Source organism: Coregonus lavaretus (genome assembly GCF_964263955.1).
Source record: "Coregonus lavaretus genome assembly, chromosome: 37".
Classification (NCBI taxonomy): Eukaryota; Metazoa; Chordata; class Actinopteri; order Salmoniformes; family Salmonidae; genus Coregonus; species Coregonus lavaretus.
This window is the reverse complement of record NC_140024.1, coordinates 10,472,710-10,491,686: the sequence shown is the minus strand read 5'-3', so window position 1 is coordinate 10,491,686 and position 18,977 is coordinate 10,472,710. Positions and strand designations below refer to the sequence as shown.

Genomic DNA, 18,977 nt, shown 5'->3' with positions numbered 1-18,977 from the left:
CAGATGCACTGCTAGTACCCACTGTGTTTACACAAGGCAAAACCACTCTGTGGCAACAAGCATATGTGTCTCACTCCAACCAGCATGGGAGAACAGTGATTTGGCACAACCCAAACAAACCTGAACCACAAAAGAGGACATAGTGAAATCCTAAGAAAGCATATCAGTTAGCCTAGCTACTGAGCAGTTCCATTCATTCAGATATTAAAAACGTGCCGTTCCCTCCCTGTATCAACGATACGGCACAAACCCACTGATTGACCAGGGCTCCAATCAGTTGATTGAAACAAGGGGAAAAGTAATTTCCCTTTCCATCCAAGCCAAGTGGCCAAATGACAGGTGTACTAGACTAGAGGGAACGCATATGATGGTGACGTAACAGTCTTTTGCTGTAGCCCACACAGGGAACCACAGAGGGCAGCTGGAGAAAAATAATCACATAGGCAGAGAGCTCAGACTCCAAGCCTCTCAGAGCAGAGCCCAGGACTGGTCAATACGACATTCAACAGCCTTTATGCAACCAGCAGCAGGACAGGCCCAATGACCAGCCAATGATTACATTTCTTGTTTTCGCATTGAATTATCACAGCAAGCAAAGGTCGCCCCCTCTGCCAAGGGGGGAGAGAGGCATGCAGACGTACAGTGGGCTGGTGAACAAGGTCACCCCATCCCAGGAGTGGTTTTGGCTTACTACCAAGCCAGGGCTACTTGAAACCAAGGTCACAGTGCCCTGGCTGCTGGAGTGACAGCGGACTGAACCCAAACGCTGGAAGCAGGATTGGGTTGCCACTGGCAGGGCTGCTGTGCTACAGGTCTGACTGCCCAGGCCCGAGCACTTTACCTCAGGCTCCTCTGAGAGCTGGGCTGGGTGGGGAGCACAGGGAATTCAGATTACTGGAAGAAAAAAAACATTCACTGCAGTTTCCTGAAATCAGATCCCGTCTGACATAAATCAGAAACTGAGCCATTATGGCTGCCATTATAGTTAGAAACCAGAGACGAGGGAACAAGCTACTCCACTCATTCAACCTTTAATAAGCGGCTCCCTAAAATAGGCCCGTCTACTACCAGAGCACTCAGAGCAGGAGATTAGGCTGTGTGTGTTTTTAATACAAGCTCAATATATTCCATTCACCACCACAAGGGTATAGTTTACCCTGATGCTGACAGGCTCCCCCCCAGCATAGCCCATGCCCAATGTTAGGGGGTCTGCCTAGTGTTGTTCAGCACACCCAGGCCCCATCACTGTGTCTGTGTGTCTGTCTGTGCCTCAGTTTCTGCTCTCCCACTCAACACTACATTAGCCTGCTAATCTCCAGCCCCATGCAAACAGCCCAGTCATCATGATCCAGAGAGGAGAGAGAGGAGAGGGGGAGGGAGAAACCTGGCAGCAGTCAGGGGAAAAACCACAGCGTCACTCGGGGAGCAGGCGGAGGGGAAGGACAGGGAAGAGGAGAATGGTTGTTGTGGCTCCTCTTTCTACCATCTTTCCCGCTCTCGTACTTCACTGATTTCCACATGGACACACTCATCTCAGAAATTGTACACATTAGCTGCAAGTGAAATAGCAAGAAAAGTAATGCTATCCAAGCAAATCGTTGAGCCAATGTTTAGAAATATTTGTTGATCATGTTCTATAGATCTTAGAATATGATTCTCTATTTTCTCAATTTTTCATTTTAATATTGAGTACTCAATTCACACAGACATTGACAGTCAAGTCAGAAATATATATAAACCATTGTGCTGTGGATTGAGAAGTAGGCTAGCTGCCCTGGAGTTGGACCAGTCTGGTGACATTGACAAATTAAGAGGTGAAAGGTAAGACAGAAATAGCCAATTTATCTGCAGTCAGTCCCATCACTCATGTCAAACAGTCCTTTCCCATGCATACAACACTAACAAAGTGCAGAAGAGCACTGTGGTGTAGGCCACAGTCAGGCTGCTGAGCTGATACTACACTCCACCAGTCAGATATAGCAAACAAATCCCTCATATTTCCATTCTCACTCTACAGAGAAAGAGATGAAACATGTTACATTACAAAGAATCCAATTATTGAGCTAAAAGGGTCAGCGAGAGAAACAATGCACAATGTCTCCATGGCGCTCCATCTTCTTTAAATCACCCAGCCCGGCCAGAGTTCTAAATACCCTAGCAAACAGGCAGTAACATAGACTGCAAGGAGACGCTGTGGGAGGGCCATTTGTTCCACTGGGTTTTGTGGTTCATCCCCCTCCCCGTCAGATTTGATGGGGGAATGTTTGATCCTCTGAGGAGACGACGTGTGGAGGAGGTCCAGTAGAGAGGCCCAGAGGGGGAGACACTGGGTGCCTGGCGGGTACATAGTACTGTTCAGAGGGTATTGTACTGGAGGGAGAGGGGCAGAGGGACAGTGAGCAGGCTAGGACCAGCCACTCTGGTCTCTTGGACCCTGATTGAACAGAACCACGTGAGGCCACTGTCATATCCATTTGGAAAAAGGCACACAGCAGCCCGTGATGAGGCTACTGTTATCCTGTTATTCCCAACGCTAAGCCAAAGCTCAGCTCTAAAATTAGACTTAAGATCTAAACACAGACTTTGTGTACGGACGACTCACTGATGGGAACTTGGCTTTGGAGAAGGGGAGGCAAAACATTTAAAAACATTCTGTCCCATCTACAAAACACCCAGCCAACTCCTCAGCATCCAGACACACACTACAAATCTGACCAATTCAGAGTAGCACTGGATATCTATCATCCCAGCAGTCAGCCAGTCCCCTCTCCTATGCAGTCAGTGTGTTGCTGTGGTGGGTGAGCTTGTTTCTGACTGAGTGTGTGGGAGTGGCAGGACAAACACTGGCCTGCCTGGCTGTCAGCAGCTCTGACACATACCCTTGAGCAGAGCATGAGAATCAACCCTGACCTCCTAGCAGCACATTCTTTTCAAGCCAGCAGCATAACATCTCTTAATTAAAAAAATGGATACATCCTGTTCTCCTCTCTACTTCACCACAAACTGCATTCAAAGCACTGTTCTCTTCTGACATATTCAAGATTGAAATATTTTTCCTTCCCATCTCATCTCCCCACCACTTCCCTCAAAGCATTTCATACCTCACAGGAGAGCGAACTGGAGTCGGCCCTTACAAACTCTTTTCTATGTAGCTGCGCTATTTATCATTTTCATTCTCACACCTACATGCTCATTTCCAAAGCCCAGGGTACCGCTAGGCCCAACCTGCCATCAAAACCCATTTCAGTGGCAGAGTTGGACATGGCCCCCTGTCCTTCCCATTACCACGACTCCCTCCAACTCCTCTGGCAGCCACGGGGCTTCTCCTCTGAACCTGTGCTATCTGCAAAGAGAAACACAATACAACGTTTCTGCCATCAAGCTATGCTCAAAGGTCAGTGTCTCAGCCAGTTCGTCAAAAGGGTTATATTTTCTTGGAGCTGGTGACAGCACACGTCCGAAATCCGCATTTATAGTTGTGTCCTGTGAGTGGACAGACAGACAGCTGGATGCTACCGACAGCCTAGCTACGGTGGGTATTGCCGATATGTGATGACTCCAATTGGCATTACGGTCTGGCTAATGGAAAACACTGCCATGTATTTGTCAACTAACCTGCATTTGGCGATACTTTCTTTGTTCTCGATTCGTGAATTTTTTTATCTTAAAATTGTGTGTCCAGTTGCATGTGGTTCTACAAAAAACTGAGAAAAATTCTGAAAGATATTAAATCCATGGTTTGTGCTGCCCGAGTAGGTTCCTCGCCATCTTAGCTGCCGCACATCTAGCATTTCCCAGCATCTTGGCAGGAACGATGATTATTTATGTGCCGCGGCCACGTGTAGAAGTAGCTGACAGCACCGCTCCCGAGTGGCGCAGTGGTCTAAGGCACTGCATCGCAGTGCTAGCTGTACCACTAGAGATCCTGGTTCGAGTCCAGGCTCTGTCGCAGCCGGCCGCGACCGGGAGACCCATGGGCGGCGCACAATTGGTCCAGCGTCGTCCAAGGTAGGGGAGGGTTTGGCCGGCAGGGATGTGGGTTCATTTCCCACGGGGGGCCAGTATGAATGTAAAAAAATATATATAAAAAAATGTATGCATTCACTAACTGTAAGTCGCTCTGGATAAGAGTATCTGCTAAATGACTAAAATGTCAATGTAAAATGTCACACAGTGCAACCAAAACAAAGCTCTACACACATGCAAGAGGCATTCTCACTTAATACAAAAGATGGATTTAATATATTTCGGAATTGTCTCTGGTTTTTGTAACAACCTGCAACGGGACATTTATAAAGATACACCTTTTCCGGTTTCGAGAACAAAGAAAGTATCGGCAAGTGCAGGTTAGTTGAAAAAGACATGTAGGTGTTTTCCATTAGCCAGACCGCAACGCCGATTGGAGTCGTCACATATAGATACCCACCATAGATACCAACATCCCTCCCTCTGCAGTTGGGTGAGAGAGAGCTAGTTGACACTTCCTTTCAGGGTGTGTTTGAACTTGAACCTCAGCCAATCAGCAGCTGCGCTGATTAATGGAACAATGACATCACACTCTTGGGTATCATTTTAAAGAACGGTTCCTCCTCGGTGCTTAGCTCTAATGACTTCGAACAGAATGAGAAGAAAAACATTCGGCAAAGGCATTATTTTACCTCCTACCAATCCTGCTCTTCACATTATGCAGCAAGCCTACTAAAGTACAAACTGTCAAACTTCTGCTCAAATAAGCTATAGAATCACAAGGCATAGGCCTCTATCACAGAACAATATAACAATCCAGGTCTGCACCCTAAGTGGTTAATGGGGCACACTGGTCTAGTCAGAGGGGATAACCCCAAACAAGAATATTACAATTGAGAGAAAAACCATACATTTGACACACCAAATGCAAAAGGTTCAATCCTTTCAACCGTCCACAACCTCCTATATCATCTCACCATTCAACATGCTTACAAGAAAACCTATCACAACAAAGTTCCCGCTCCTTCTGCCTCGAGTTCACATTCCTCAGCTAAAGATATGAGTGAAATGCCAATTTGCAGGGTAATGATGCAGAGTTTCTCTCCTCCCTGGTCACAGAGCCATGCCTGTTTGGAGCACACAGACTCTTTCAATAGAGCATTAGCATGTGGCCTGCCAGGAGGAGAGGTAGGCGGGTGGGAGCGGGGTCTTGGGGAACAAAGCCCCTATAGTTGTCTCAAGCCAGGCTATGAGAGTTATGTAATATGACTGGCAGGGACCACTTTCCCGTTCAGAGTGCTGCAGACTAATCCCATTGAGGAACAGGCCTACTTTGGAAAGGGGAGGAGGGAGAGAAACACGCTGGTAACGAGCAGAGGCAAAACGGTGCAGGAAGAGCGATCACAGGAGAGAGACCTTTCATCTGCACTACCATCCAACACAGCACAACTCCCAACCAGCAGGTAACGGTGAGAATAATATCAGCACTGCCGAGGGCTGGGAGCAGGCTAGAGAGAGGGAGAGCGAGAGAGAGAAAGTAAGAGCAGAGAGAGTATGAGACAGGGAGTGGCAAAGAGAACGATTTCTAGAGAGCAGGAGAGAGAGAGTGAGAGAGGACAGAGCATGAAACAGAGGGAGAGAGAGGTACACAGGAACCTACGTCTGTTTCTGCTAACCATTGGCAAAGTGGAGGATGTGGAGCAGTTAAAAATAAAATCTGATTCTGATTTACTCTACTGGTGCCTGGAAACCATGTGACTGGCATCACATGAGGAGAGATGGGGTAGGGGGGGGGAGAAACACACTACTGGCAGCATAACAAGCTTTTTGATCAGTTTCCTTGGTTTCCACTGACAGTAAGCAGATATGGTATGATTTCAGAGGTAAACATCACCAGCTCCCGTTGCACAGAGCGTCTGGCTAAAGAGAAGGCTACAGAAGGAGTTGCAGAACGAAATTAGATTAGGGAGAGAAGGAGAGGGGAGATTGATTGTACAGCCCCCATGGTGAAAGTCTCTGTGTGCTCGGGCTGTGTGCCGCGGGGAAAAGCCAGTCGTCTCTTCAGAGGCGTGGGCTGCCACTACTTACTGATGAAGCAGCACAGTCACATGAGCCGCATGCAGGAGAGCAGGGACTCTTCATTAGAGACACTGAGCTCTACAGGAGCTGTGACCTACTTTCAAACCAAGTTGCTCGCCACACAAACAGCCATGCACACACACCAACCACACACATTACACACACAAAAGGCCACACCAGCTAAAACACAGAACCCCTTTAACAAAGGGACAGGAAGGCAGGGCCTGGGCATGCACTAAGCCATGCTCTTAATACACGCATTCCAGTCGAGAGTGCAGGGCTTTAAAGCTGCCTGTTGGTACTAGCACTGCTCCTGTCTGGCCCTCTCCCACTCTCTCTCTCATAGCTAGAGAGAGACTGGCTCAACCCATGGCTTGAAATGATATAAATAAGTCTATAGCCACACAAACCGACCGGTACACAGTTCCACAGCAAACCCTCTCTATATTGCCATAAGAGTGTATGGTTTATGTAGCATCTGAGATGGTTTGGAGAAAAATGACCAGTCAAAACAACAGGACTGCTGGCGTACAGGAATACGGGGCTTAGAAAACAAACCCCTTCCTGTAAACAACATTTCAAAAAATTATACTGCGTGTTCAACCCTTCAGTACGTAACGACAAACACAGGACCAAGAAACAGATGGCTCCAGAGAAAAAGTGGAGAGAATGTAGCAATACATACCGATTCCATGGCTGTCTGCGGATGGGTGAGGTTAAAATCCTGCTTAAAACGGGCTGCAGTAGCAAAGTCCAAAGAATCCTACAAAACAAAAGAAAACCGAAGGATTAGTTACCAAGATGCTAGCTGGCATTTCACATTCCTAATGAGTTCATCTTCCCGACTCAGGTTCTCCTATTCCCCCAACACAGTATGGCTGACAGAAAAGGCTTGTCTAAGCGCAACCTTTCAAAGGTCAAATCCCCACACCATGCCAGCCTCTCCTACCCCTGTAGAGAGCCCCTCACAACCAGCCCCCCAGCAACAGCCCCTCAACCCCCCCAACCACAGCCAGCCCCAACCCTAGCATTGTCCCCACTCTGAGGGCAGGGGTTTATCAGGATTTGAGAGACAGTCAGAGGGGCTTTTCAAAGGCCTTCAGTTGTGCCACATTGGTTACATTCCTGTGTCGCTGTCACCTAGCCCCTTGCTCACATTTGTTCCATGGCTGTTGTTCAAATAACATTGAGAGTATCCACTAGCACAAATGGTTCTAGCAAGTTGACTCAAGAGGACCACATAAATATCCACAAGCCCTGGTAGTTAGGCTAAGTGGTATTGTGGAAAAGTATATGTCTAAGGATGGAGAATAACATGATTTCAGTCTTAGAGGGCCTTATTAGCCAAGAGTTTGTTCTTTTCAGAAATAAATAAAATATAAAAGGTAAAAGGGCTTTTTGCTTAGCATCTAACACGCTTTCCTTCTGAAGAGAACAGGTGCAAAGCTTACCAAATCTGTCTGTTAGACTGCCATTATTCTGTGCAAGGCCATGAATGCAAAATCACATGCCATTAGTAGAGATGTTAACAAAAATACATTTGACTGGTCATCCTTATCGGTCTATAGGTTAATTTGCATAATTTAGTGGAATTGAATTGACATGTGTGTATTTTCGTTAAAATCATGCATCTTATTTATCACACGCACACAGCATACAGAGCCTAGTAGGAGGCGCAGAATAGCTTATCACATGTCAGACAACGCAAGAGCAGCTCCTCAAAAAGATGGTACTGGAGTGCATTTATCATTTTTATTTAACCTTTATTTAACTAGGCAAGTCAGTTATGAACAAATTCTTATTTACAATGACGGCCTACCAAAAGGCAAAATGCTTCTTGTGGGGACGGGGGATAAAAAATGTATTATACATATATAGGACCAAACTCACATCCCAACGAGACAACACAACATAAAGAGAGACCTAAGACAACAACATAGCATGGCAGCAACACACGACAACACAGCAAGGTAGAAACCCAACATGAAAACAATATGGTTACAACAACATGGTAGCAGCACAAGACATGGTACAAACATTATTGGGCACAGACAACAGCACAAAGGGCAAGAAGGTAGAGACGACAATACATCACGCGAAGCAGCCACAACTGGCAGTAAGAGTGTCCTTCTTTCTTTTCTTTCCAAAACTATTGAGCGTGCCGTCTTTAGCCAACTCTCTTACTATCTCTCTCAGAATGACCTTCTTGATCCAAACCAATCAGGTTTCAGGACTGGTCATTCAACTGAGACTGCTCTTCTCTGTGTCACGGAGGCTCTCCGCACTGCTAAAGCTAACTCTCTCTCCTCTGCTCTTGTCCTTCTAGACCTGTCTGCTGCCTTTGATACTGTGAACCATCAGATCCTCCTCTCCACCCTCTCCGAGCTGGGCATCTCCGGCGCGGCTCACTCCTGGATTGCGTCCTACCTGACCGGTCGCTCCTACCAAGTGGCGTGGCGAGAAGCTGTCTCCGCACCACGTGCTCTCACCACTGGTGTCCCCCAGGGCTCAGTTCTAGGCCCTCTCCTTTTCTCCCTATACACCAAGTCACTTGGCTCTGTCATATCCTCACACGGCCTCTCCTATCATTGCTACGCTGACGATACACAACTAATCTTCTCCTTTCCCCCTTCTGATGACCAGGTGGCGAATCGCATCTCTGCATGTCTGGCAGACATATCAGTATGGATGACGGATCACCACCTCAAGCTGAACCCTGGCAAGACGGAGCTGCTCTTCCTCCCGGGGAAGGACTGCCCGTTCCATGATCTCGCCATCACGGTTGACAACTCCGTTGTGTCCTCCTCCCAGAGTGCGAAGAGCCTTGGCGTGACCCTGGACAACACCCTGTCGTTCTCCGCTAACATCAAGGCGGTGACCCGCTCCTGCAGGTTCATGCTCTACAACATTCGGAGAGTACGACCCTGCCTCACACAGGAAGCGGCACAGGTCCTAATCCAGGCACTTGTCATCTCCCGTCTGGATTACTGCAACTCGCTGTTGGCTGGCCTCCCTGCATGTGCCATTAAACCCCTACAACTCATCCAGAATGCCGCAGCCCGTCTGGTGTTCAACCTTCCCAAGTTCTCTCACGTCACCCCCCTCCTCCGCACACTCACTGGCTTCCAGTTGAAGCTCGCATCCGGTACAAGACCATGGTGCTTGCCTTTGGAGCAGCGAGGGGAACGGCACCTCTGTACCTTCGGGCTCTGATCAGTCCCCTACACCCAAACGAGGGCATTGCGTTCATCCACCTCTGGCTGCTGGCTCCCCTTCCTCTGCGGAAGCATAGTTCCCGCTCAGCCCAGTCAAAACTGTTCGCTGCTCTGGCACCCCAATGGTGGAACAAGCTCCCTCACGACGCCAGGACAGCGGAGTCACTCACCACCTTCCGGAGACATTTTGAAACCCCACCTCTTTAAGGAATACCTGGGATAGGATAAAGCAATCCTTCTACCCCCCCCCCCCCCCCCCCACACACAGCGGAGTCACTCACCACCTTCCGGAGACATTTGAAACCCCACCTCTTTAAGGAATACCTGGGATAGGATAAAGCAATCCTTCTACCCCCCCACCCCCCCCCCCCCCCACACACACAGCGGAGTCACTCACCACCTTCCGGAGACATTTGAAACCCCACCTCTTTAAGGAATACCTGGGATAGGATAAAGTAATCCTATCTACCCCCCCCCCCCCACACAGCGGAGTCACTCACCACCTTCCGGAGACATTGAAACCCCACCTCTTTAAGGAATACCGGGATAGGATAAAGTAATCCTTCTACCCCCCCCCCCCCCCACACACACAGCGGAGTCGCTCACCACCTTCCGGAGACATTTGAAACCCCACCTCTTTAAGGAATACCTGGGATAGGATAAAGTAATCCTTCTACCCCCCCCCCCGCCCCAAATAAAATTGTAAAGTGGTTATCCCACTGGCTATAGGGTGAATGCATCAATTTGTGAATCGCTCTGGACTAGAGCGTCTGCTAAATGACGTAAATGTGCCCTTGAGCAAGGCACTTAACCCTAATTGCTCCTGTAAGTCGCTCTGGATAAGAGCGTCTGCTAAATGACTTAAATGTAAATGTAAATGATGATTGAGTCTTTGAATGAAGAGATGGAGATAACACTCAAACTGGACCATTTTTTTTGCAGCTCGTTCCAGTCGCTAGCAGCAGCGAACTAGAAAGTGGAGCGACCCAGGGAATTGTGTGCTTTGGGGACCTTTAACAGAATGTGACTGGCAGAACGGGTGTTGTATGTGGAGGATGAGGGCTGCAGTAGGTCTTTATTTAACCAGGTAAACCAGTTGAGAACAAGTTCTCATTTACAACTGCGACCTGGCCAAGATAAAGCAAAGCAGTGCGATAGAAACAACAAAAACGCAGAATTACACATGGGGTAAACAAAACATACAGTCAATAACACAATAGAAAATCTATATACAGTGTGTGCAAATGTAGTAAGTTATGGAGGTAAGGCAATGAATAGGCCATACTGCAAAATAATTACAATTAGTATTAACACTGGAATGATAGATGTGCAAATAGAGATACTGGGGTGCAAATTAGCAAAATAAATAACAATATGGGGATGAGGTAGTTGGGTGGGCTAATTACAGATGGGCTGTGTACAGGTGCAGTGATCGGTAAGCTGCTCTGACAACTGATGCTTAAAGTTAGTGAGGGAGATAAGAGTCTCCAGCTTCAGAGAATTTTGCAGTTCGTTCCAGTCATTAGCAGCAGAGAACTGGAAGGAATGGCAGCCAAAGGAGGTGTTGGCTTTGGGGATGACCAGTGAGATATACCTGCTGGAGCACATACTACGGGTGGTGGTTGCTATGGTGACCAATGAGCTAAGATAAGAAGGGATTTGCCTAGAAGTGATTTATAGATGACCTGGAGCCAGTGGGTTTGGCGACGAATATGTAGTGAGGGCCAGCCAACGAGAGCGTACAGGTCACAATGGTGGGTAGTATATGGGGCTTTGATGACAAAACGGATGGCACTGTGACAGACTACATCCAATTTGCTGAGTAGAGTGTTGGAGGCTATTTTGTAAATGACATCGCCTAAGTCAAGGATCGGTAGGATAGTCAGTTTTACGAGGGCATGTTTGGTAGCATAAGTGAAGGAGGCTTTGTTGCGAAATAGGAAGCCGATTCTAGATTTAACTTTGGATTGGAGATGCTTAATGTGAGTCTGGGTAGGGGTACCCAGGTGGAAAGCATGGCCAGCCGTAGCAAAATGCTTATTGAAATCCTTGATTATCGTAGGTGACAATGTTTCCTAGCCTCAGTGCAGTGGGCAGCTGGGAGGAGGTGCTCTTATTCTCCATGGACTTTACAGTGTCCCAAAACTTTTTGGAGTTAGTGCTACAGGATGCAAATTTCTGTTTGAAAAAGCTAGCCTTTGCTTTCCTAACTGATTGTGTATATTGGTTCCTGACTTCCCTGAAAATTTGCATATCGCGGGGGCTGTTCGATGCTAATGCAGTACGCCACAGGATGTTTTTGTGCTGGTCAAGGGCAGTCAAGTCTGGGGTGAATGGGGCATGCTTATTTAAAATGGAGAGGAAAGCACTTTTAAAGAACAACCAGGCATCCTCTACTGACGGAATTAGGTCAATATCCATCCAGGATACCCGGGCCAGGTCAATTAGAAAGGCCTGCTCGCTGAAGTGTTTTAGGGAGCGTTTGACAGTGATGAGGGGTGGTCGTTTGACTACGGACCCATTACGGACGCAGGCAATGATGCAGTAATCACTGAGGTGTATTTAGAGGGTAAATTAGTCAGGATGATTTGAGGGTGCCCATGCTTACGGATTTAGCGTTGTACCTGGTAGGTTCGTTGATAATTTGTGTGAGATTGAGGGCATCTAGTTTGGATTGTAGGATGGCCGGGGTGTTAAGCATATCCCAGTTTAGGTCACCAAGCAGTACGAACTCTGAGGATAGATGGGGGGCAATCAATTCACATATGGTGTCCAGGGCACAACTGGGGGCAGAGGGGGGGTCTGTAGCAAGCGGCAACAGTGAGAGACTTATTTATGGATTTTTAGAAGTAGAAGCTCAAACTGTTTGGGCACAGACCTGGATAGTATGAAAGAGCTCTGCAGTAGATTGCAACTCCGCCCCCTTTGGCAGTTCTATCTAGACGGGAAATGTTGTAGTTGGGGATGGACATTTCAGGGTTTTGGTGGTGAGACCGGGAACAGTTCGAATGGCTGCTACAGCACAGGCGAGCAGGAAGCAAGGCTGTTGATTGCGTGTGCTAGCGGGCTGGGGCTAGCAAATGGATCTTCGTGGTCATCGCAACGGGAAGCCTGTTGAAACCACATCCGACGAATTACGTCAGCAGACCAGTCATGATGGATCGGCGGGGCTCCGTGTCGAAACTAGGAGGTCCCGTCCGGTTGACAGAGAGGTAGATAGCTGGGAGATAGATGGGCCTGTCTCGAGGCTAGCTCAAGGCTAACTGGTGCTTGCTTTGGGGGCAGTGGTGATTAGCCAACAACATCCATTCGGTTGCAGCTAGCTAGTTGCGATGATCCGGTGTTAAGGTCCAGTGATTCAGTGATTCCGGCAGAAAATCCGATATGTTCTTGGTCGATAGCGTGCTGTGCAGACAGTGCAGACTGGCCGATAATAGTCCAGGCTAGAGCTGGCTGGTAGGTAGTGCAGGCCACAGACAATGGTGAAAACCGCTAACGGTGGCTAATAGCAAGTAGCTAGTTAGCAGGCTAGTTTCAACTGGAGGTTCTGGATAAAAAGGTATAAGAAATAATAGAATCCGTTCCACATTGGGTGAGGCTGGTTGCAGGAAAGTATATTTAGTTGAAGGATGAAAAGTGTGATTGAGAAATATATACGGAAGAGACTGACACACTACAGAGTACACGACCGCACTTCTACGCCATCTTGGATTATATGACCAGCTCGGATAGGGGGGAGTGAGGCCTAAGAGCTTGGTCATTGCACAACAAATAACAATTCTAAATGCAATTGCATGTATAAAAAAAATACTTTTGGATGGCCACGATTAAAAACAGATACTATTTGTATTTCTCAATCTCAATTTGTAATTAAAGCGCTCCTCCGAATTGCCATCTGTGTGCATAGGCTATAGTCAACGGTAGGCAGGCTATCAGCGCGTCACCCACCACTTTGCAATGTGAACTAGAGGCTGTATAATTGTTTGAAAACTTAACGTTTTACTATAATTCAAATAATGAGAAATGTCTTACCTTGCTTCAAAGCAGCCTAGCCAAAATCCAACCATAGAAATGTGGAGGCAATTATTTTATAGACTTCCTCATGCTATTAACCAGCATTTCTCTGCTGTTCTATTGGTTTTCATATCAACTTTCTTTAGTTGTCAAGAAGCCAAAGGTACAATCCTAGTCATTTTAACAACCCATCCTAGTTGTTGCTATTAGATTCCCCCTCCAAGTTTCTAACTGAGATTTTCATCTCTGTCATATTCTCATTATCTCACCTTTTCATCTCCGCTCGCATTAGGTGCGCTGTTTATAACAGTGTTTTCCCACGAATTGCATTTTGGCAAATGTTTGAAAATGACGTTTTATTAGCTGCTTCATTACAGCAGTTGCAAGTTCAATAATAGGCTATAGCCTTTTAACTGTAAGACGATAGGCTTGCTATTGTTGCATGTTTTCATTAAGCTCTTATTGAAAAATGTCAGTTCCTTGGATGCATGCATAGCCATTTCTGTAGGTCACATCATTCTACTGTTTGGAAAAAATGTAACCGTTTATTGACCAGTTAATGAGGGTTGGTTAGTCGGCAGCAACATTTACCTAAGTGTGCATCAATAGCCATTAGAGATCGCAATAGTCATAGATTAAGAAAATATATGTTACATCTGCAATCCATTTTATGTCTGTCAATCTTAGCATCTAGAAATGGAACAGCAAGAATCTCAACTTTGAACATACCAACTGAAGTGGATGACACTAGAGCCCAGGCCAGGACTGAAGGTGCCAGGGCAAAACAGGAAGCCAGGCCAGATTAAGGGGCCAGGCCTCACTGAAATGGATGGATGGCGTGTCTGGGAGGATCAGAACCCTGTTGGTTCTCCCAGCAGGAATCCAGGGATTGGACTAATCCAGAATGGAGAGCAGTGCACTCCCTCTTAATGGGGCTTGAATACAGGCCTGTAATCTTACTAAGAAAATCCCCTGACCACACAGTGACAAAGTACACTCACTTTAAGCCGGGCCATGCTAAAACACACAAGACATCACTCATGGATAACACAGATCAGTCTCTGCCAGACCGACCCAGGGTAAGCTCTTAGTTGGGTAGAATATGAACATCTGAGGATATCATGCCAGGGTTCAATTCAACTTAACACGTTTGGTGAAATGTCGTACTTAGAATCCCTATGGAGCTTTAAATCCTGATTGAAATAAAAAAACATCAAAATGATCACGGCAAACTCACTGACCTCCCTTTGTGCACTTATGATCAAATGAACGAGACAGGTTCTTTCAGTCACTGATAAGAGCCCCTACTACTAGCAAACACACTGCACATTAAAACTCTGTCTGTGGAGGATCTCTCCCCCGCTAGGTCTGGCCAGAGGCTTTCCTCCCCTCGTAGGGTGCACACTATGCTGACCTTAAAAGGGAAACTTTGAGCCTGAGAAGACAAGCTCCAGTGCTTTGCCGCAGCTCTTAGGGAGCTGGTTATTTTCCTCTTGAAAGAGGATGCTTCCACAATTATTCATACACTGGGAGGGATTACCAAAGACAGGACTTCAGTTGCACCACAGGGCATGGGCCAGGCTCTGCTGACCTCATGCAAACATAGTTGAGACTGTTTAAACTACCAGTCATTGCAAGGTGCCCAGCCCACACTTCTCAAACAACTTAAGCAGGATGACTCAGCCAAAAACACATGGCTCCTACCTGATGGTGGTCCCCTCATGCCCTCAGGGCAGGCACAAGACTCAACGAGAAGAGACAGCTATGTCTGTAGGCAAGGGGCAGGGAAGACCAGGTATTTTAAGAACGCCATAAGTTAATCCTGTGTCATTATTTGAGGCTTACTGTAAGTGTGTTTGCCCTGGCCATAGCGAGGCAGAAGTACACAAATGCTCTTGTGCAAATATCCATAGTCCTGTCTGCCAGGGCTGCTGGGCAGGATGTGACATAGGTTTGGCGGCTCTTCTTATGTGAACACGGCAGAGACAGCCTACTGGTATAAAAAAACACAGCAAGGAGGTAATTTACTACCTGCTGACGTTAAGCTGGACTAGAAGTCACCCGTTCCCCCACAGAGGCAGTGGAGGGAGCTGCCAGTCAGTCCAATGTGTCCAGGAATTGTACATTTATGACTGAGGAAGTAGTAAAGTGTAACAGGACCAAACTGGACGTTAAATCCCTACCACATGGGTGGACAGACTGCTGGGAGCACAGACACGCCACCATAGGTTTGGCCATTCACAGTCAAACCCAGAAATCCTACTTACTTAGACTTAAATGAAGGTTTGCAGGGCAGGTGGGGAGCCTGGGCTATTTCTGGCCCATTTTAAGAGCCTTTTTGCAGGGGTAGTGAGGCTTGAGTGAGGCATGTCTGCAGAGAGAGTGAGGGAGACGCTGAAGTTTGTCTGCTCTTCATTTTACATTTACATTTACGTCATTTAGCAGACGCTCTTATCCAGAGCGACTTCCAAATATGTGCATTCACCTTATAGCCAGTGGGATAACCACTTTACAATGTTTTTTTTTGGGGGGGGGGGGGGGTAGAAGGATTACTTTATCCTATCCCAGGTATTCCTTAAAGAGGTGGGGTTTCAAATGTCTCCGGAAGGTGGTGAGTGACTCCGCTGTCCTGGCGTCGTGAGGGAGCTTGTTCCACCATTGGGGTGCCAGAGCAGCGAACAGTTTTGACTGGGCTGAGCGGGAACTATGCTTCCGCAGAGATTTTGGTTCTGCGCTGCAGCTCTGGGCCCCTCCAAGGTCTCACACCAAAGAGTGTGTGTGTGTGTGTGTTTGGCCTATAGTGACCCTCCAGGCACAACGTCTCCAGTTATTACTCCAATGTATTTATGTGTGTTAATACACATGTTTAGCAGGGTTCTCTGGTGAATGAGACCGGTTCCCCAAAACCAGCCATGTTTACACAACTTGTGTTGAGCCACACTGGGGGGCTTTGATGTGCTCATTTGTTACGGCTGCATCTATCCTGGCTAATTAGGTTTGACTCAGCATGATGGGAGATTGAGAAGGCAGGCGACACATGAGTAGAAACTGCTGATTGAGGCACAAAACCTGGCACAAAAGCTTCACAAAAATCTAGAGATACTAATCAGCATGGCTTTTAGGTGAGCCTACCAGAAAGACCAGGCTTAGAGAGCACAGTCAGCACACAGACCGACATGGGCCAACTAGCCTGTAGCTTCACATCCAAACACACTGCAGGACATAGGCCTACAAGTACTAGCTAGCTCTCTCTCCTTCTGGCTAACATCCCTGTTGTGTTCCTACAGGGGTTAGGTTTTATGATATGGCCAAATTGATGAGATGAGTAAAGCAGGACATGTAGGAGTTGACCTAAACATGCAAAAGGTTAGAGGTGAGAGTTCAAGCCTCACCCTTCCTTCCCCCATGCTGACCGTAAGCAGGGGCAGCTCAGGACAAAGGTGTTCTTTCGCATGTTTGGCTATTTGAAGTGAAAACACTAACACCATCTTTTAAAACAAATCCCTACTAGATATGGGGTATTTCAACATCAACAGGGGAAAGACAAATAATGGACTTTGTTCATGAGGAGTGGTGTGCATATGGGTGCGTGTGAAGGCAAGTCATACTTCTGACAAGTTTGAAAACCTGGCCAGTGTTGATTTTAACTACGGTCTCTGTGGACTCAATAGTCCAGCTTTGAAGCCGAACGCCCAGGGTTTGAGATCCAAGAATCTCATTGGAGTTGGGAGAGGAGTCATGGCCAATCCTAGGACCTAGCCTCAACAACAGACAATGGCTGCCAGAGCTGCTCTGCTACAACCATACCACACTGTGTCCAGATAACTGCTTGGAAATAAAACAGAGGGAACACACACAACAACTGCTAACACTCAGACCCTCAATCTCAAACACAAAACAATTCCACATGCCATAGAGCCCCGTAGCTATTTAATGTGTATATTTCCGGAGATTAGTCCACAACATGTTGCAATGGTGATAGGGCTGAAAACACTGGCTGTGTCTGCAGGAGAGAGGGGGAAATAAATACTGGACCCAAGAGTGTATACACATGCTATTCTGAAGCCCACAGCTCAAAGCAAAGACTGGAAAATATGGAAAAGAGAGCCGAGCTACTGAGAGAGACAGAGCGAAGGGAGGAGAGTGAGAGGTCAGCCCATTTGAGCTCTAGTAATATGGCTGGGGGGAGGGCAAAGTGAGTGGAGCTCTAAAAACAACAGGCTGGACTGTGTGTTGTTTCAGCCCGGGCTGCCACTGTGTGTCTGCGGCCTGGCCCGTGGCTTTGTGCGAACGTGCAGGCCTATGTGGGGCACCGGGCATTGTGGGATTAAGGAGAAGACGGGTGCTCTAATGGTCACCTGAGGGCAGGCACAGCCATCCTTTATCATGCCTCTTTTCTGTTGTCCCCCCCCCCTCTATTCTGCTCCCCAGGGCATCGGATTACAGGAAGCGCCACCATTTTCACAATCTGGTCAGCTCCATTTATCTGGGATATCTGGACGATGAGGCAGACCCCTCCATCCCCATCCGTTCTCTCCATGTGTCCCTGGGATACAGAGCACCTCTCCAGTCCTCTCTGGCTGCCCTATCAGACAACACATCTGACTGAGCTGACAGCAGCCTGGGACTGGGACACTAGCTCTGACCTTTATGTCTGAATACTGAACATGCATCACAGAGCAGACACGGACACAGGGGGACAGGGAGAGTCTGCACTGCTCACCTACAGAGCAGCAGGCACACAGACAGCATTTCCCTTACCTCCATTTATTTGTAGGTGGGGCACCAAGCTGCTCATGGTGGCATTGTTATTCAGCACTTGGTTGTAGCGTGCATTTTTTCAAATGTGTCCCAAAACACAAGTATTACTAAATAGAATACAGGAATAATATACCTACTGTTATGAATTATTCTTGAAAACAATATTCTAACCAAGTTACCCAAATAGCTGGAGTGTTGGGTACCAGGGAATAATATATATTTTTTTAAAGTGTGTAGATCAGCTTAATATTGCAGATAGATTGTAACTTCCATCAATGTAATTGTCTGCATCACTTCCAATCCCCCATGTTTAAAAATATATATATATATATATAAATAGCTCCAAAAAATAAAGGAAACACTAAAATAACACATCCTAGATCTGATAATCTTATTAAATACTTTTTTCTTTACATAGTTGAATGTGCTGACAACAAAATCACACAAAAATTATCGATGGAAATCAAATTAATCAACCCATGGAGGTCTGGATTTGAAGTCACCCTCAAAATTAAAGTGGAAAACCACACTACAGGCTGATCCAACTTTGATGTAATGTCCTTAAAACTAGTCAAAATGAGGCTCAGTAGTGTGTGTGGCCTCCACGTGCCTGTATGACCTCCCTACAACGCCTGGGCATGCTCCTGATGAGGTGGCGGATGGTCTCCTGAGGGATCTACTCCCAGACCTGGACTAAAGCATCCGCCAACTCCTGGACAGTATGTGGTGCAACGTGGCGTTGGTGGATGGAGCGAGACATGATGTCCCAGATGTGCTCAATTGGATTCAGGTCTGGGGAACGGGCGGGCCAGTCCATAGTATCAATGCCTTCCTCTTGCAGGAACTGCTGACACACTCCAGCCACATGAGGTCTAGCATGGTCTTGCATTAGGAGGAACCCAGGGCCAACCGCACCAGCATATAGTCTCACAAGGGGTCTGA

General features: G+C 47.1%; 1 protein-coding gene across 1 annotated transcript in view; it reads right to left on the bottom strand.

Annotated features, from left to right (window-relative positions):
- Positions 1-18,977, bottom strand: part of LOC311111633 (ankyrin repeat domain-containing protein 11-like) — a 139,978-nt gene that overhangs the window by 96,242 nt on the left and 24,759 nt on the right. Inside the window, exon 2 of the mRNA XM_084154407.1 lies at positions 6,731-6,808. The gene's annotated coding sequence lies outside the window, so the exon portion shown is untranslated. The remainder of the gene's footprint in view (positions 1-6,730; positions 6,809-18,977) is intronic.